Raw genomic sequence first — 16,977 nt, 5'->3', positions numbered from 1 at the left:
GCTCAGTTGCTCGGTTGTGTCCAGCTCTTTTGTAACTCCATGGACCTGGAGTTCCCTAGGCTCCTCTGTCCAGAGGTTTCTCCAGGCAAGAATACTGGAGTGGGTAGCCATTTCCTTCTTCAGGGGATCTTCCCAACCCAGGGATTGAACCTGTGTCTCCCACATTACAGGTGGATTCTTTACCACTGAGCCACTGGGGCTCCTTCTATATATTTTTCCTTAGAAAATGCCTTGTCCCCTCTTAAGAGCTGTGGGAAGACAGTGGGAAGAGCACTGATGCTGGAGTCAATAAGACCAACTTAAAAATTTCTTTTTTGGCTATTATAAACAGTGCTGCGATGAACATTGGGGTACACATGTCTCTTTCCCTTCTGGTTTCCTCAGTGTGTATGCCCAGCAGTGGGATTGCTGGATCATAAGGCAGTTCTATTTCCAGTTTTTTAAGGAATCTCCACACTGTTCTCCATAGTGGCTGTACTAGTTTGCATTCCCACCAACAGTGTAAGAGGGTTCCCTTTTCTCCACACCCTCTCCAGCATTTATTATTTGTAGACTTTTGGATCGCAGCCATTCTGACTGGTGTGAAATGGTACCTCATAGTGGATGAAACTGGAGCCTATTATACAGAGTGAAGTAAGCCAGAAGGAAAAACATAAATACAGTATACTAACGCGTATATATGGAATTTAGAAAGATGGTAACAATAACCCAGTGTACGAGACAGCAAAAGAGACACTGATGTATAGAACAGTCTAATGGACTCTGTGGGAGAGGGAGAGGGTGGGAAGATTTGGGAGAATGACATTGAAACATGTAAAATATCATGTAAGAAACGAGTTGCCAGTCCAGGTTCGATACACGATACTGGATGCTTGGGGCTAGTGCACTGGGACGACCCAGAAGGATGGTATGGGGAGGGAGGAGGGAGGAGGGTTCAGGATGGGGAACACATGTATACCTGTGGCGGATTCATTTTGATATTTGGCAAAACTAATACAATTATGTAAAGTTTAAAAATAAAATAAAATTAAAAAAAATTTCTTTTTTGATATAGACCATTTTTAAAGTCTTTATTGAATTTGTTACAATATTGCTTCTATTTTATGTTTGGTTTTCTGGCTGTCAGGCATGTGGGAATCTTAGCTTCCCAATCAGAGACTGAACCTGCACCCCCTGCATCGAAAAGTGAAATCTTAACCTCTGGATTGCCAGGGAAGTCCCCAAGAGCAACCTTTCCTCAAATCCTTTTTCAAATAATTGCTGTGTGACTTTAGGCAAAAATGCTTGCCTTCTCTGAGCTTATATTGAGCCATTCTATATGATTGCTCTGTCCAAAACAGCCAATCTCCCAGGTCTCTGTGACATCTGCTTGTTTAGTTTCTTCAAAGCTCTTGTCAGTCTTATTTTCTTTATGTGTTACTTCTATCAAATTATTATTTACCGTGTTTTGAAGATGTACACGCGCACAGGATAAAATTTAAAAGTTACAAGACATAGCCATGAAAAGAGTCTCTGCTCCACCTCTGATTGCCAGCTCACCAGTTCCTTGCCCTGGAGAAAAATACTGTTGCCTTGACATTCTTTCTCAGATATAAATTGTTCACAAACAAGCATCTATGTACATGAGTGCACGTGCGCGCGCGCGCGCGCACACACACACACACACACACACACGGGCTTCCCAGATGGCTCATTAGTAAAGAATCTGTCTGCTACTGCAAGAGATGCAGGAGACACAGGTTCATTTCCTGGGTCAGGAAGAGCCCCTGGAGCAGTAAATGGCAACCTTTTCCAGTTTTCTTGCCTGGAAAATTCCATGGACAGAAGAACCTAGCCGACTACAGTCTATGGGGTTACAAAGAGTTAGACATGACTGAGCATGCACTCGCAAACACACGCGCACACACCTCAAGTTGTAGCATAGTATACACACTGTTCTGAACTGTACTTCCCACCCCCAGTTAACAATATATCTTGAATCTATGTTTATATACTCATTAGAACTGCCTTATTCTTTTTAATGGTGGGACAGAATTCTATTTTATGGATTTAACAATTTATGTAACTGATCTATTAATGGAAGTGTAGATCATTTCCCTTCTTTTGCCTTTACAAACAATGCTGCAATGACTATATTTCTACAGATGTAATTTCTTGCTTTTTGAGTATTTGTAGATTTCCCCAATTGTACATAAATCTGCAGATTTGTACTCTCTCCAGCAATGCATGACAAGTTTCATTTTCCTTTACATCTTTACCAATGCAGTTTTTCATCAAACGTTTTGATCTTTGCTAATTAGAGAGATGAAAAACGGTTTCTCACTGTGGTTTTAATTTGTAGTTCTCTTATTAAGAATTATCTTTTTACATGCTTACAAGTCATTTGTATTTCCTTTTCTGTGATCTGACAGTTCATAGCCTATATCCTTTTTAAAAAAAGAGATTGGGTGATTGATCTTTTCTTAAATAATGTGTGAGAAAAAGTTCTTTATATACTAAATAAATGAGCCCTTTGTGTGTAATACAGGCTGAAAATATTTTGTCTCAGTTTATAATTTTTCTGTTTATGTCCTTTGAAATCCTTTATTCTCCATTCTAAGATTAAATTAGTTAAAGGAAAATATAAAACAACTGACCTCCAGTGAAAGGCATAATTATAGAAACTCCAGGAATTAATTGGAATTGGCATTGTTGTGTCAAGAAGGATGGAAAATTGGTGCATTTGCTAGAGAAACAGGGAAATGAGCACAGTAGTTACATGTGTGACGGCTCATCCAAGAGGCTTTAAGAATCTGTAAGGTCCAGCACCATAGGTATTCACTGACAGACTTGGGGACTTATCAAATATCTCTAGACTCAGAACAGAGTCAGTAGTGGACAATGCTGTTGAGAGCCTAGAGCAACCTGGGAATATTCTTTGAAGATACAAAATTCTAGATAGAAGCTCACCTATGAATAACTGATTTTTGAGAGTGCAAGAACTTCCCCATTGTTGAGAGAAATAGAATATCAGCAAGACTTTTTTTCCTGTGGTCTCAAAATTTTGGCTGAAACCTAAAGCTGAGAATCAGTTCAGTTCAGTTCAGTTCATTTCAGTTGCTCAGTCGTGTCCGACTCTTTGCGACCCCATGAATCATAGCACACCAGGCCTCTCTGTCAATCACCAACACTCAGAGTTCACTCAAACTCATGTCCATCGAGTCGGTGATGCCATCCAGCCATCTCATCCTCTGTCATCCCCTTCTTCTGCCCCCAATCCCTCCCAGCATCAGGGTCCTTTCCAATGAGTCAATTCTTCACATGAGGTGGCCAAAGTATTGGAGTTTCAGCTTTAGCATCAGTCCTTCCAAAGAACACCCAGTCCTTCCAAAGAACACTCCTTTAGGATGGACTGGTTGGATCTCCTTGCAGTCCAAGGGACTCTCAAGAGTCTTTTCCAACACCACAGTTCAAAACCATAATTCTTCAGCACTCAGCTTTCTTCACAGTCCAACTCTCACATCCATACATGACCAATGGAAAAACCATAGCCTTGACTAGATGGACCTTTGTTGGCAAAGTAATGTCTCTGCTTTTCAATATGCTATCTAGGTTGGTCACAACTTTCCTTCCAAGGAGTAAGCATCTTTTAATTTCATGGCTGCAATCACCATCTGCAGTGAATTTGGAGCCCCCCAAAATAAAGTCTGACACTGTTTCCACTGTTTTCCCATCTATTTCCCATGAAGTGATGGGACCAGATGCCATGATTTTCGTTTTCTGAATGTTGAGTTTTAAGCCAACTTTTTCACTCTCCTCTTTCACTTTAATCAATTTAGTTCTTCTTCACTTTTTGCCATAAGGGTGGTGTCATCTGCATATCTGAGGTTATTGATATTTCTCCTGGCAATCTTGATTCCAGCTTGTGCTTCTCGCAGCCCAGCATTTCTCATGATGTACTCTGCATAGAAGTTAAATAAGCAGGATGACAATATACAGCCTTGACGTACTCCTTTTCCTATTTGGAACCAGTCTGTTGTTCCATGTCCAGTTCTAACTGTTGCTTCCTGAAGTGTATATAGGCAAGCTGAGAATAGTAGGTGATAAAAAGTCCTGTGTTCCAAAGACAGGTTTTGGACACACCCCATAGGACTTTCTAAATGGGTCTGAGGACAGTTACCCACAGCCCATATAATGAAAAATTCAAAACCAATTACAGAGGCAAATTTTTTGAGGGAATCTGTGGATGATGGGATTACTGGCATGTTTCCCCTCCTTCAGCCCAGGCCAAGTTGGGGAGGAACTAGGAGGGCCTCTGCTTGCTGGAGGTGGACACAGTCCTTCCCAGTCTGTATGGCTCAGCTCTGGAAATTTGTAGACCCAGGGCTGACTGGAGAGCAAGAGAGTGCTTGTAAGAACTCAACCTAAATGCCCTGTTGTGGATGGCATAGAAACTTCCATCTGAATGTTGCCTGGAGAGGTCTGGTGGTGGGAAGCTACCTGAAATTGCCCCTCATGCCAGGGTAAGGAAGGGCAGATGCAGTGGATGCCAGTTGCAATTTCACCATTTGTTCAGTGGGTATAGGAGCACCCCAGGCCCAGAGGAAACAGAAGAAGTTAATGGGGTTTGAGTTGTCTACAAAGGGACCCCAGGAGAAAGAGGTCCTGTGGAATGTTTGGCCATGAGTGAAGAGGCCCTCCAGAGAGCATATCACCTGTATCAGGAAATGGTGCAGGGCGGAAATTCCTCAGGCGTGTGTCTAGCTGTGTGTGGGATCTCCTGAAACCCACTAGTATCCGGGGATCATATCAGTCTGGGTTCAACAAAAGAAGCAGAACCAGTAGGCCATATATTTAAAAATGTGTATATTGCACGGAATTGTTTCAGGCAATTGTGGGGCCAACGAGGCAAGTCCAAAACTCAAAGGGCAGGCTATCAGGAAGGGCAGACTGGGGACACTGCTGTCCCCAGGAGGAATTTCTTCTTCATCAGGGAAACTTCAATTGTGCTTTAAGGCCTGTCAACTGATTGTGGTAATCTCCCTTACTTAAAGTCAACTGGTTATAGACTTTGCTTGTGTGTGTGTGTGCTGAGTCACCTCAGTTGTGTTCAACTCTTTGCAACTCTATGGACTATAGCCCAGCAGGTTCCTCTGTCCATGGAATTCTACAGGCAAAAATACTGGAGTGGATTGCCATGCCCTCCACCAGGGGATCTTCCTGACTCAGGTATCAAACCTGTGTCTCCAGCATCTCCTGCATTGCCAGGGGGTTCTTTAACACTAATGCCACCTGGGAAGCACACCTTCACAGCAACATCTAGACTAGTGCGATGGACTTCCCTGGCAGTCCAGTGGTTAAGACTGCGCTTCCAGTGCAGGAGGTGAGGATTTAATCCCTGGTTGGGGAACCAAGATCCCACATACTGCGGGGCGCCACCAAAAACAAACAAACAAACAAACAAAAAAAACAGTGTTTGATTGAATGACTGGGGACTGTTGCCTAGCTGAGATGACATATCACAGGACCATCACAGGTATCAGTCACACAAAGTGATAGCTAGATAACAGAGTACCAGTAAAAAAGACTTTGTTCTTCCAATCCCCAACTCCAGAGGCTAGAGGGCTGCCTCACTTCCCCACTGCTGGTCTGTGAAAACAAGACTCAGAAGCCAGAGGTATGTAGCCAGAAATTTTATAAGACTGATATTTTGTTTTAAATTGAATAAAACTTTTGGTATCAATTTGCACTCAGATATTGTGGATTGACAGAAAGATTTATTTGGTTTCTGCACATGTATAAACTTAGGTTTTTTTTAAATTAAATTTCATTTTTTTCTATCACATGACTTTGAGCAAACTCAGGGAAATAATGAAGGACAGGCAAGCCTGGCATGCTGCAGGACATGGGGTCACAAAGAGTTGGAGATGATTTAGAGGTTGAACAACAACTACAATCCTTTCCTTTCTTCCTTCTCTTTCCCATCCACTTTAAAAAGATAGTGCTGATGAATTTACTTTCAGGGCAGCAATGGAGAAGCAGACATAGAGTCAGACCTATGGACACAGGGGTGGGGGTGGGGCAGAGGAGAGGAAGGAGAGGGTGAGATGTATGGAGAGAGTAACATGGAAATTTACAATACCACATGTGAAATAGAGAGCCAATGAAAATTTGCTGTATGACTCAGGGAACTCAAGCAGGGGCTCTGTGAGAATCTAGAAGGATGGGATGGGAGGGAGGTGGGAGGGAGGTTCAGAAGGGAGGGGACATGGGTGTACCTATGGATGATTCTTGTTGATGTGTGGCAGAAAATGGCAAAATTCTGTAAAGGAATTATCCTTAAATTAAAAAATAAACTAAAAATATAATGAACTAGCTTATCTGAACAAGTTCAGTTTATATACCCAGATTTCGGATTTTTAATAAAACAAACATGTATGATGATCTCTTGTGATTGTAACTGCCCTCTTGTGGTCAAAGTCGATGATTGCCCTGATCTAAGAATTGCTAAAGTACTCTGTCCAAGGTCGTTCAGAGGGTATTGAGTTAAAGACTGCTCTTTCAGGTTTTTGTCTGTTTTATTTTTAAATGACCAATCCTGGGTAGAATCTGTTATCCAATCACTTATCTTGTTTCTAGAAAAATTCTTGTGTCGTTTTGACTTTACTCAGATCCCCGAATAGTGCATTTGTGGTGAATCATTCCCTTTGTCACCAGACATTTTCAAACAGAAATCTAGGATCATTTGATTAGTCAGACTGCTTGTACACTGTATTCAGGTCACTGCCAGTTATCAACTCTAGTCCTGGATGACAGCGAGTGAATAAGAACAAAAAACTTAACATTAAGTGGCAAGGAAAGTAAAAGTATCAGCAGTAGCACGTGTCAGTAACGAAGAAAAGAACAAAAGAGGATAAAACAGAAATACATCATATTTTTAATAGAAAGGTGACAGTTGATTACAGAAAATGAAGCTTTCCAAAAATTAAGAGAGAAAGGAGAAGATGCAGGTAGAATCAAGTGCTAATCTTGGTATCATTTTGGAGTGGTTCATAGTCACATGCACTATGTCATTTCACTGTATGGCACAGGGACTTTCCCGGTGGTCCACTGCTTAAGACTCTGCGCTCCCAATGCAGAGGGCCCAGGTTTGATTCCTGGCTGGGGAACTAAGATCCCACATGTCATTCGGATGGCCGAAAGGTAAAAAAAAAAGTGCATCTGGTAGATGGCACAGAATTATCATAAAGCCCCTGATGTAGTGCTAGGTCCCCAGGCTTTTTCTGTCCTTAATAAACGAGTCATCTAACCCCCTACCCCATTTGGAAAGACAAAAGCCATGCTGTCCATTTTTCTGTTTAAGTGCCTTCTGTGTTGGGTTATCCAAGTCAGGAAATCTTAGTGTTCTGCAGAGAACACTAGACTGGAAATCAAGAGCTTTTTCACTATTTGCCTGAAACGTAGCAATGAAGTATTTGGAATGTTAGCTAGCTCTTCTATTCTCCCTCCCAGGCCTACATCCGGCATTCAATATTCCTAAAACTTATTTTCATTAGAGGGCATTTCATCTGAATCGCTTTTTATACTCTGTGTCCTTATGTACATCACGTGGCTGCTGCCAATGCAGCATTTCCTAAAAGAGTGCCTCACCACTGTCTCTGAGATTGGTTGCCAAGCTGACAACCATTTGGTAGGTCTTCAAGCTAACACTGTTTTGACCTGACTAGGAGTTGTTCAGGGAGGGTTTCAAACAACAACAAGAATTCCAGTTCCCTTTTCAAATGACTCACTGACTAAAACACTGAGAGATTAAAGCTGTTTAATGGGAAGGTCAATGGGAAAGCAGCCAAGTTCATACATGAAGAAGGAATGTTGACTGCCTGACAGCTATTGTGTAAAACGCTGTGTCAGACTTGTTTCCCAAGATGGCTGCCCGTCTCCCATCAAACATGATCTTTAAAAACAAAGAAGCAAATGCCTTCATTGAGTATAGCTGATGAACCAAGATCTACACTTATTTGAAGTGTATATAATAATGAACCACAGGCTCTTTTGCCCTTTCCACTCCTCCATCAAGAACTAGAGTCCATTTTCCCTACTCTTCATTCTGGACTGAATATTTATGGCACTTACCTTTCTTTGTCTCCTCATCATTTATTGAATTTGTGTACAGATGTCTTGTAAATTCAGATTTCTTTAGCAACTAGGGATTCCCTGGCGGTCCAGTGGTTTGGACTTGTGCTTTCCCTGCGGGAGCCTGGATTCAATCCACAGTTAGGGAACTAAAATCCTGCAAGCCATGTAGCATGGCCCCAAAAAGCCTAACAAAGAACCAAAAAAAAAAAAAACAAACCCACCAGATTTCTTCAGGATCTATATTTGAAGAGTGGTACTTAAGGAACTTCACCCACAAACCCCATTCACACCTGATTTTGATGCTGAGATCCTAGCGCATCCATAATAAGGTGAGAATTTCTGAGGAGAGGCTAAAAATGTTTTGTATGTGGGGGAAAGAAGTGATTTTGTAATCAAATGGAAGATTTAGCAAAATGTGTTTCCAAAGGTGGCTACAACAATTCCTTCATCTACATAGTCTTCTGTAACGTGATCTTACTTCTATTTCATGATAGAGTCTGTTTCACTTTCTCTTGAATACAAGCTGGACCCTGTGATGCTCTTGATCAATTCAATGTAATAAAAGTGATTCTATGTGACTTCTGGGGTTGTTCTATAGTAATGTTTCAGTTTCTGCTTTGTTTCTTGGGAGCACTGAGTTGCCCTGTAACAGGTCCGTTGGAGAAGACACAAGGAGGAACCCTGAGCTACATGGAGAGGGGGCAGACCCCAGCTGTCCAAGAATCCTGGTGGAGCCTTTGGATAAGTCCAGTCCCAGCTCCTATCAGCCTGCAGTTTCATGAGAGACCCCTGGCAGGACCATCTGAAGAACCCCCTGGAGAAGCTCAGTCAATCCATGAAACTGTAAAATACAATAAAATTGTTGCTTTTTAAGCTTATTGAATTTTGGAGTGATTTGTTATGCAACAATACATAAATCAAATAGATAATATTCACTGTAGGATGTGTCCCAATTTCAGAGATGTTAAAGTGTGAAAAATGTGCCCCCCATACGCGCGTGTACGCGCGTGCACACACACACACATACACACACACACACACATACAAACACACACACAATCACTACTTCCAGAATGCAATTCTGTGGACCAGTAAGGATAATCTGTGTGCTAGTTACCTTGCTTTGTTATCTTCTTACTCTAAATTTCCGTGATTATTTTATTCCTCTCCTTCTCTCTTCCCTTGCCTAACTTTTAATTTTTTTGCCAAATTTTTTACAATTAATACAGCAGCAGTACTCATATTTTTCTAGACCTCTGCTGCCACCCTGTGGCAGTTTCATTACTGTGCATGAAAAGAGGGCACCTTAGGGCTTCTGCTAAGGTATCAGAGCAGGCACAAGTGAAGCGGAAGCACATTTAAAAAAAAAAGAAAAGAAAAGAAAGAAAAACTGGCAGAACATCCAGGACGGTCTTTTCACTATAATGCTCAGGATCGGAGGCACGAATCTAGTATATGCTATGTATGTGCCTCCAATGTATCAGTATCTATGTTTAAAATCCTTTCAGTTTATGTCTAACCTTACCTAGTAATTCCCCATTCCTCATCTGAGTTCAAACTAAGATGCATAATTAATCACATTAATTGTTGATCCTGCCTTGCCATGAGTGTCAATTATGGCTTTTAATGGACTTGGGAAAAGAATTGCATAGAAAGCTGAACCTATTGATCGTAGACCCATACAGTAAAATGTCTTTGTAGACTTTCATGTTGGTCTAGAACTTGTCAGACTGGTGCAAAGCATTTTGGCTTTCTTTAAGTGGCAAAATGAAAATCACTTTTAAGAAGTAGAATATATTCACAGCCCATTTTCCACGAGAAATAAGGACTATTAATCTCCTTTCCACCTAGTATTACCTCTCTCGCCCATTTCTCTTGCTTGTTACTATCTCAAATTAAATCTGATTATGCTACTAAGAAGGAGGGCCGAGAGGAACTACTCCATGTTCATCAGGAGGGGCGGCCTTGAGGAGATACCCCAGGTCCAAGGTAAGGAGCAGTGGCTGCACTTTGCTGGAGTAGCTGTGAAGAGATACCCCACATCCAAGGTAAGAGAAACCCAAGTAAGACAGTAGATATTGTGAGAGGGGATCAGAGGGCATACACAATGAAACCATAATCACAGAAAACTAGTCAATTTGATCACACGGACCACAGCCTTGTCTAACTCAATGAAACTAAGCCATGCCCTGTGGGGCCATCCAAGACAGGCGGGTCATGGTGGAGAGGTCTGACAGAATGTGGTCCACTGGAGAAGGGAATGGCAAACCATTTCAGTATTCTTGCCTTGAGAACCCCAAGAACAGTATGAAAAGGCAAAATGATAGGATATTGAAAGAGGAACTCCCGAGGTCAGTAGGTGCCCAATATGCTACTGGAGATCAGGGAGAAATAACTCCAGAAAGAATGAAGGGATGGAGCCAAAGCAAAAACAATACCCAGTTGTGGATGTGACTGGTGATAGACGCAAGGTCCGATGCTGTAAAGAGCAATACTGCATAGGAACCTGGAATGTCAGGTCCATGAATCAAGGCAAATTGAAAGTGGTCAAACAGGAGATGGCAAGAGTGAACGTTGACATTCTAGGAATCAGTGAACTAAAATGAACTGGAATGGGTGAATTTAACTCAGATGACTATTATATCTACTACTGTGGGCAGGAATCCCTTAGAAGAAATAGAGTAGCCATCACGGTCAACAAAAGAGTCCAAAATGCAGTACTTGGATGCAATCTCAAAAACGACAGAATGATCTCTGTCTGTTTCCAAGGCAAACCATTCAATATCACAGTAATCCAAGTCTATGCCCCAACCGGTAATGCTGACGAAGGTGAAGTTGAACGGTTCTATGAAGACCTACAAGACCTTTAAGAACTAACACCCCAAAAAGATGTCCTTTTCATTATAGGGGACTGGAATGCAAAAGTAGGAAGTCAAGAAACACCTGCAGTAACAGGCAAATTTGGCCTGGAATACGGAATGAAGCAGGGCAAAGGCTAATAGAGTTTTGCCAAGAAAATGCACTGGTCATAGTGAACACCCTCTTCCAACAACACAAGAGAAGACTTTCACATGGACATCACCAGATCGTCAACACCGAAATCAGACTGATTTTACTCTTTGCAGATAAAGATGGAGAAGCTGTATACAGTCAGCAAAAACAAGACCGGGAGCTGACTGTGGCTCAGACCATGAACTCCTTATTGCCAAATTGAGACTTAAATTGAAGAAAGTAGGGAAAACCACTAGACCATTCAGGTATGACCTAAATCAAATCCCTTATGACTATACAGTGGAAGTGAGAAATGGATTTAAAGGACTAGATATGATAGATAGAGTGCCTGATGAACTATGGACGGAGGTTTGTGACACTGTATAGGGCACAGGGATCAAGACCATCCCCATGGAAAAGAAATGCAAAAAAGCAAAATGGCTGGCTGAGGGGGTCTTACAAATAGCTGTGAAAAGAAGAGAAGCGACAAGCACAGGAGAAAAGGAAAGATATAAACATCTGAATGCAGAGTTCCAAAGAACAGCAGGAAGAGATAAGAAAGCCTTCCTCAGCAATCAATGCAAAGAAATAGAGGAAAACAACAGAATGGGAAAGATTAGAGATCTCTTCAAGAAAATTAGAGATACCAAGGGAACATTTCATGGAAAGATGGGCTCGATAAAGGACAGAAATGGTATGGACCTAACAGAAGCAGAAGATATTAAGAAGAGGTGGCAAGAATGCACAGAAGAACTGTACAAAAAAGATCTTCATGACCAAGATAATCATGATGGTGTGATCACTGACCTAGAGCCAGACATCCTGGAATGTGAAGTCAAGTGGGCCTTAGAAAGCATCACTATGAACAAAGCTAGTGGAGGTGATGGAATTCCAGTTGAGCTATTTCAAATCCTGAAAGATGATGCTGTGAAAGTGCTGCACTCAATATGCCAGCACATTTGGAAAACTCAGCAGTGGCCACAGGACTGGAAAAGGTCAGTTTTCATTCCAATCCCAAAGAAAGGCAATGCCAAAGAATGCTCAAACTACCACACAATTTCACTCATCTCACACGCTAGTAAAGTAATGCTCAAAATTCTTCAAGCCAGGCTTCAGCAATATGTGAACCGTGAACTTCCTGATGTTCAAGCTGGTTTTAGAAAAGGCAGAGGAACCAGAGATCAAATTGCCAACATCCACTGGATCATGGAAAAAGCAAGAGCATTCCAGAAAAACATCTATTTCTGCTTTATTGACTATGCCAAAGCCTTTGACTGTGTGGATCACAATACACTGTGGAAAATGCTGAAAGAGATGGGAATACCAGACCACCTGATCTGCCTCTTGAGAAGCCTGTATGCAGGTCAGGAAGCAACGGTTAGAACTGGACATGGAACAACAGACTGGTTCCAAATAGAAAAAGGAGTACGTCAAGGCTGTATATTGTCATCCTGCTTATATAACTTATACGCAGAGTACATCATGAGAAACGCTGGACTGGAAGAAGCACAAGCTGGAATCAAGATTGCCGGGAGAAATATCAATAACCTCAGATATGCAGATGACACCACCCTTATGGCAGAAAGTGAAGAGGAACTAAAAAGCCTCTTGATGAAAGTGAAAGAGGAGAGCGAAAAAGTTGTCTTAAAGCTCAACATTCAGAAAAGTAAGATCATGGCATCCAGTCCCATCACTTCATGGGAAATAGATGGGGAAACAGTGGAAACAGGGTCAGACTTTATTTTTTGGGGCTCCAAAATTGCTGCAGATGGTGACTGCAGCCATGAAATTAAAAGACACTTACTCCTTGGAAGGAAAGTTATGACCAACCTAAATAGCATATTGAAAAGCAGAGATATTACTTTGCCAACAAAGGTCCGTCTAGTCAAGGCTATGGTTTTTCCAGTGGTCATGTATGGATGTGAGAGTTGGACTGTGAAGGAAACTGAGCACCAAAGAATTGATGCTTTTGAACTGTGGGGTTGGAGAAGACTCTTGCAAGTCCCTTGGACTTCAAGGAGATCCAACCAGTCCATCCTAAAGGAGATCAGTCCTGCGTGTTCATTGGAAGGACTGATGCTGCAGCTGAAGCTCCGATACTTTGGCCACCTGATGTGAAGAACTGACTCACTGGAAAAGACCCTGATGCTGGGAAAGATTGAAGATGGGGGGAAGAAGGGGATTACAGAGGTTGAGATGGTTGGATGGCATCACTGACTTGATGGACATGAGTTTGATTAGACTCTGGGAGTTGGTAATGGACACGGAGGCCTGGCACGCTGCAGTTCATGGGGTCGCAGAGTTGGGCACAACTGAGCAACTAAACTGAACTGAACTGAACTGAACTGATGCTACTATCCTCAAATATTTTCTAGTTCTATGTCTATAAAGAGAAGAAAGTAAACAGGCTGATTTAGAGCTTGACAGGCTTGAATGCACTTCTAATTGGATATGAATGACAGGTCTTGCTAAAGGAAGCTAAACTGGCTGTGGCTGAGATTGGGATTCATCAAATATCCAGCATATAACAAATAGAGACTCTTCTAGTAAAGAAATTAGAAAGAAATCTTTCAGAGAGTTAGCACTCTTCTCCCCAGTGTATACTTCTGTGTTATTATGTGGCATGAGGAATCTGAGATCAATTGAAAAAAGATATAGATGATTTTGTATTTAGGAGGACTGGCTTTAGGAACAAAATAAAGACTTGACACTTGGAACATAGACTGTTTACCTGTGTTGCACAGAGCTCTGTACTCAGCAAAGCCTGCTTCATCTGAAAGACACGATGTGGGAAAAGCTTGAGAAATGGGAGCTTCAATGGGACAGGATTTCATGGGGAGGTTTTCACAGATCAGAACTGCACACTTGACTGAAGCAGGATTTGTATCATTGCAGAAATAACAGCTCATTGGGAAAATAGAGAAAAATGTGGAGGGATTTCCTCTCTTGATATCATTGAAGGAATCCCCTTCTCTGGAGGAGAAGTGAAGGGCTGCCCACACTGCAGTTGTTCAAGCAAAGTACAGGACCTGGCTAACCGTGGTGTGCATCCTTTCAGTTCTGCTTTGATATTTGCTTCTTTCTCCCTTCATGATATTTTCTCATCTTTCTTTCCAAGTCTGCAACATTCAGCATGTTCCTCTCCACTAATCAGCATAGTACTCACCCTCTATCTTCCAACTAAGTTTTTATTTTCTTTATTCTTAAATTTTTGTTTAAAAATTTTTGCAATACCTCATGGCAGGCGGGATCTTAGGTTCCTGACCAGGAATAGAACCCATGCCTCCTTCAGTGGAAGTGTAGAGTCTTAACCACTGGACGGCCGGGGAAGTTCCCCACTTTTTTTTTGTTTGGATTGGTCTTCACTGACCATTCAAAGGGTTGTTCTCTTCCTATCTCTAATTTTCTCCTATAAATATCTGTATAATTCTCCCAACTTTTTATTACTTTGCATTGTTGAAGTATCTTTTAAAGAAGATTTATATATCTCTTAATCTGTAAACATTTCTTCATAAAACTCTTAGTCCCTTGGAAATCATTATATTATTGGCAGACTTATGTTGTAGGTAGTTTTTTATAGTAGTTTTATAGGCCAAGGTAGCACGAATAAGGTAATAAAATATGTTGAAAACAAGACTTACTTATACATGTCTGTCACACTCTAATTCCTTTTTATATGGATTGAGGTAACTTAGGGTCTTTGCTGTTGTTGTTTAGTCGCTAAGTCTGACTCTTTGCAACCCTATGGACTGTAGCCCAGCAGGCTCCTCTGTCCATGGATAATACCAGACAAGAATACTGGAGCAGGTTGCCATTTCCTTCTCCAACTTAGGGCCTTAGTGCTGTGTTACTCACTGGTCTTATAGTAATCATAGACTTTCATGATAGCAGGTTGCAGGTTTCTTACAGGCATGTCTTGTAGAACACAGAAGGAAAAGCTCAGTGTCTGATTGGTTACCTGAAAAAAGACAGGGAGAATAATCCAGAATCAAGGAGTCCTCGCCTCTTTTCCTTTAGCTCCATTCAGTCTTCATCCTTTGAAGAACAGTCCTGTTGGTGGTGGTGTTTAATCTCAAGGCAGCTGTGCTCCCTCACTGCTCTTGTAGGAGGATGGTGATGAAGATTTTAGAGTAGGAACCTGAGGAGTTAGAGAAGAGATCTTAGAGTAATGAAACTTTACCAGACTTTTAAACAATTAAAACAATTCAGGGACTTCCCTGGTGGTCTGACAGCTAAGATTCCACACTCCCAATGCAGGGGGCCCAGGTTCCATTCCTGATCAGGGAACTAGATCCCACATGCTGCAACTGAGTTCATTTGCATACTGCAACTAAAGATTCGCATGCTGCAACTAAAGATTCCGCATGCTGCAAGGAAGATGGAAGATCCTGAGTGCTGCAACTAAGACCTGGCACAGCCAAATAAATAAATATTTAGAAAAAAACGGCCCACGTTTCTCCATAATGTCCAATATATGTTTCTGCTCGGAGTGAGAGATAATTTTTTCTTTTCTTTTTTTTTTTGAAATTTTTTCTTTTTAATTAAAAAAACTTTTTTTTTGGCCATGCCATTCAGCATGTGGGATCTTGGTTCCCTGATCAGGACAAACCCACATCATCTCAGTGGAAGCTCAGAATCCTAACCATTGGACTGCCAAGAAGTGCCCAGAAATTCTTTTTACTGGTGGACTGACTCTATCCGTACTAGTGTTTCTGAATATTTAGAAAACATTTTTCAAAGTATAAACATTCATGTACAAATGTATGTGTACAAATTCGTGTACAAAATCAGAGTGGTTTCTTGTGTTGCTAATGAAATTGATTACATTATGATGAAACTAACTATGATTAACACTTCTAGACTGACAACATATCTCTCTGTCTATATCTCTCTATGTATATATCTATCTACTTACCTATCTATTTACCAACATCTAATTTTTGGTATATATTTATGTTCAGGTGAGGTTGGCATAATCATTGGCCAACTCCTGGGAACACTTCCTACCCTTGATCAGCAACTTTCAACTGAGCTTCTAGATGATGGAGCCTGTTTGTGGAAAAGCATGTCTAGAACTCACATAGAACTCACATTTTACACCTGAGTAAACATGTGTCTTGGGTAAGTTTCTTCACTTATAAAATAGAAATAATAAAACCTATCTTCCTAGAATTGTTATGGAGACTGAATGTCTACCTGAAGCAGACAGAAATACTCATATTCTCATTTCAATACAAATAAATCCATAGTTTCTGAAATGCTCATATTCCCCCACCCACCTTGCTTCTGACACTCCAAATTCCAGGGAAGACTGCAGTGAGGAAAGAGATTTTATAATATTATCTAATGGAACTGGAAGAATGTGCTTTTTAAGGAGGCTTCCCTGATCGCTTTTCTCATATTAGGTACCTCCCAGGTGAAGAGACACAAGTAAGAGTAATGTTCACCTGCCTGTGTCCAGCAAGGCTGCAGGGCTCTTACCTGTTCCACCTAAATCAGGACATTGCTGTTGCTCACTTCTATCCTGCTCACGTGGTGCGAGTTATCGAGCTGAGGCAAATGAGAGAAATCACCAGTGTTACTGAATAAATGAATGAGGAATTGCGAGATTGTGATTGACAAATATACACTACTGACATTATGTATAAAGTAGATAACTAGTGAGGACATACTGCACAGCACAGGGAGCTCTACTTAATGCACTGTGGTGACCTGAGTGGGAAGGAAACCCAAAAGGGAGTGAATATATATATTTGTGTGTGTGGCTCATTCACTTTGCTATACAGTAGAAACTAACACAACATTATAAAGCAAGTATAAACAAGTAAATGTTTGTCATTCAGTTGTATCCAACTCTTTGCGACCCCATGG

This window comes from Bos grunniens, chromosome 5, assembly GCF_055505025.1.
Source record: "Bos grunniens cultivar Pamir isolate PY7600 chromosome 5, Bosgru_T2T1.0, whole genome shotgun sequence".
In the NCBI taxonomy this organism is placed as follows: domain Eukaryota; kingdom Metazoa; phylum Chordata; class Mammalia; order Artiodactyla; family Bovidae; genus Bos; species Bos grunniens.
This window is presented reverse-complemented; position numbering follows the sequence as displayed.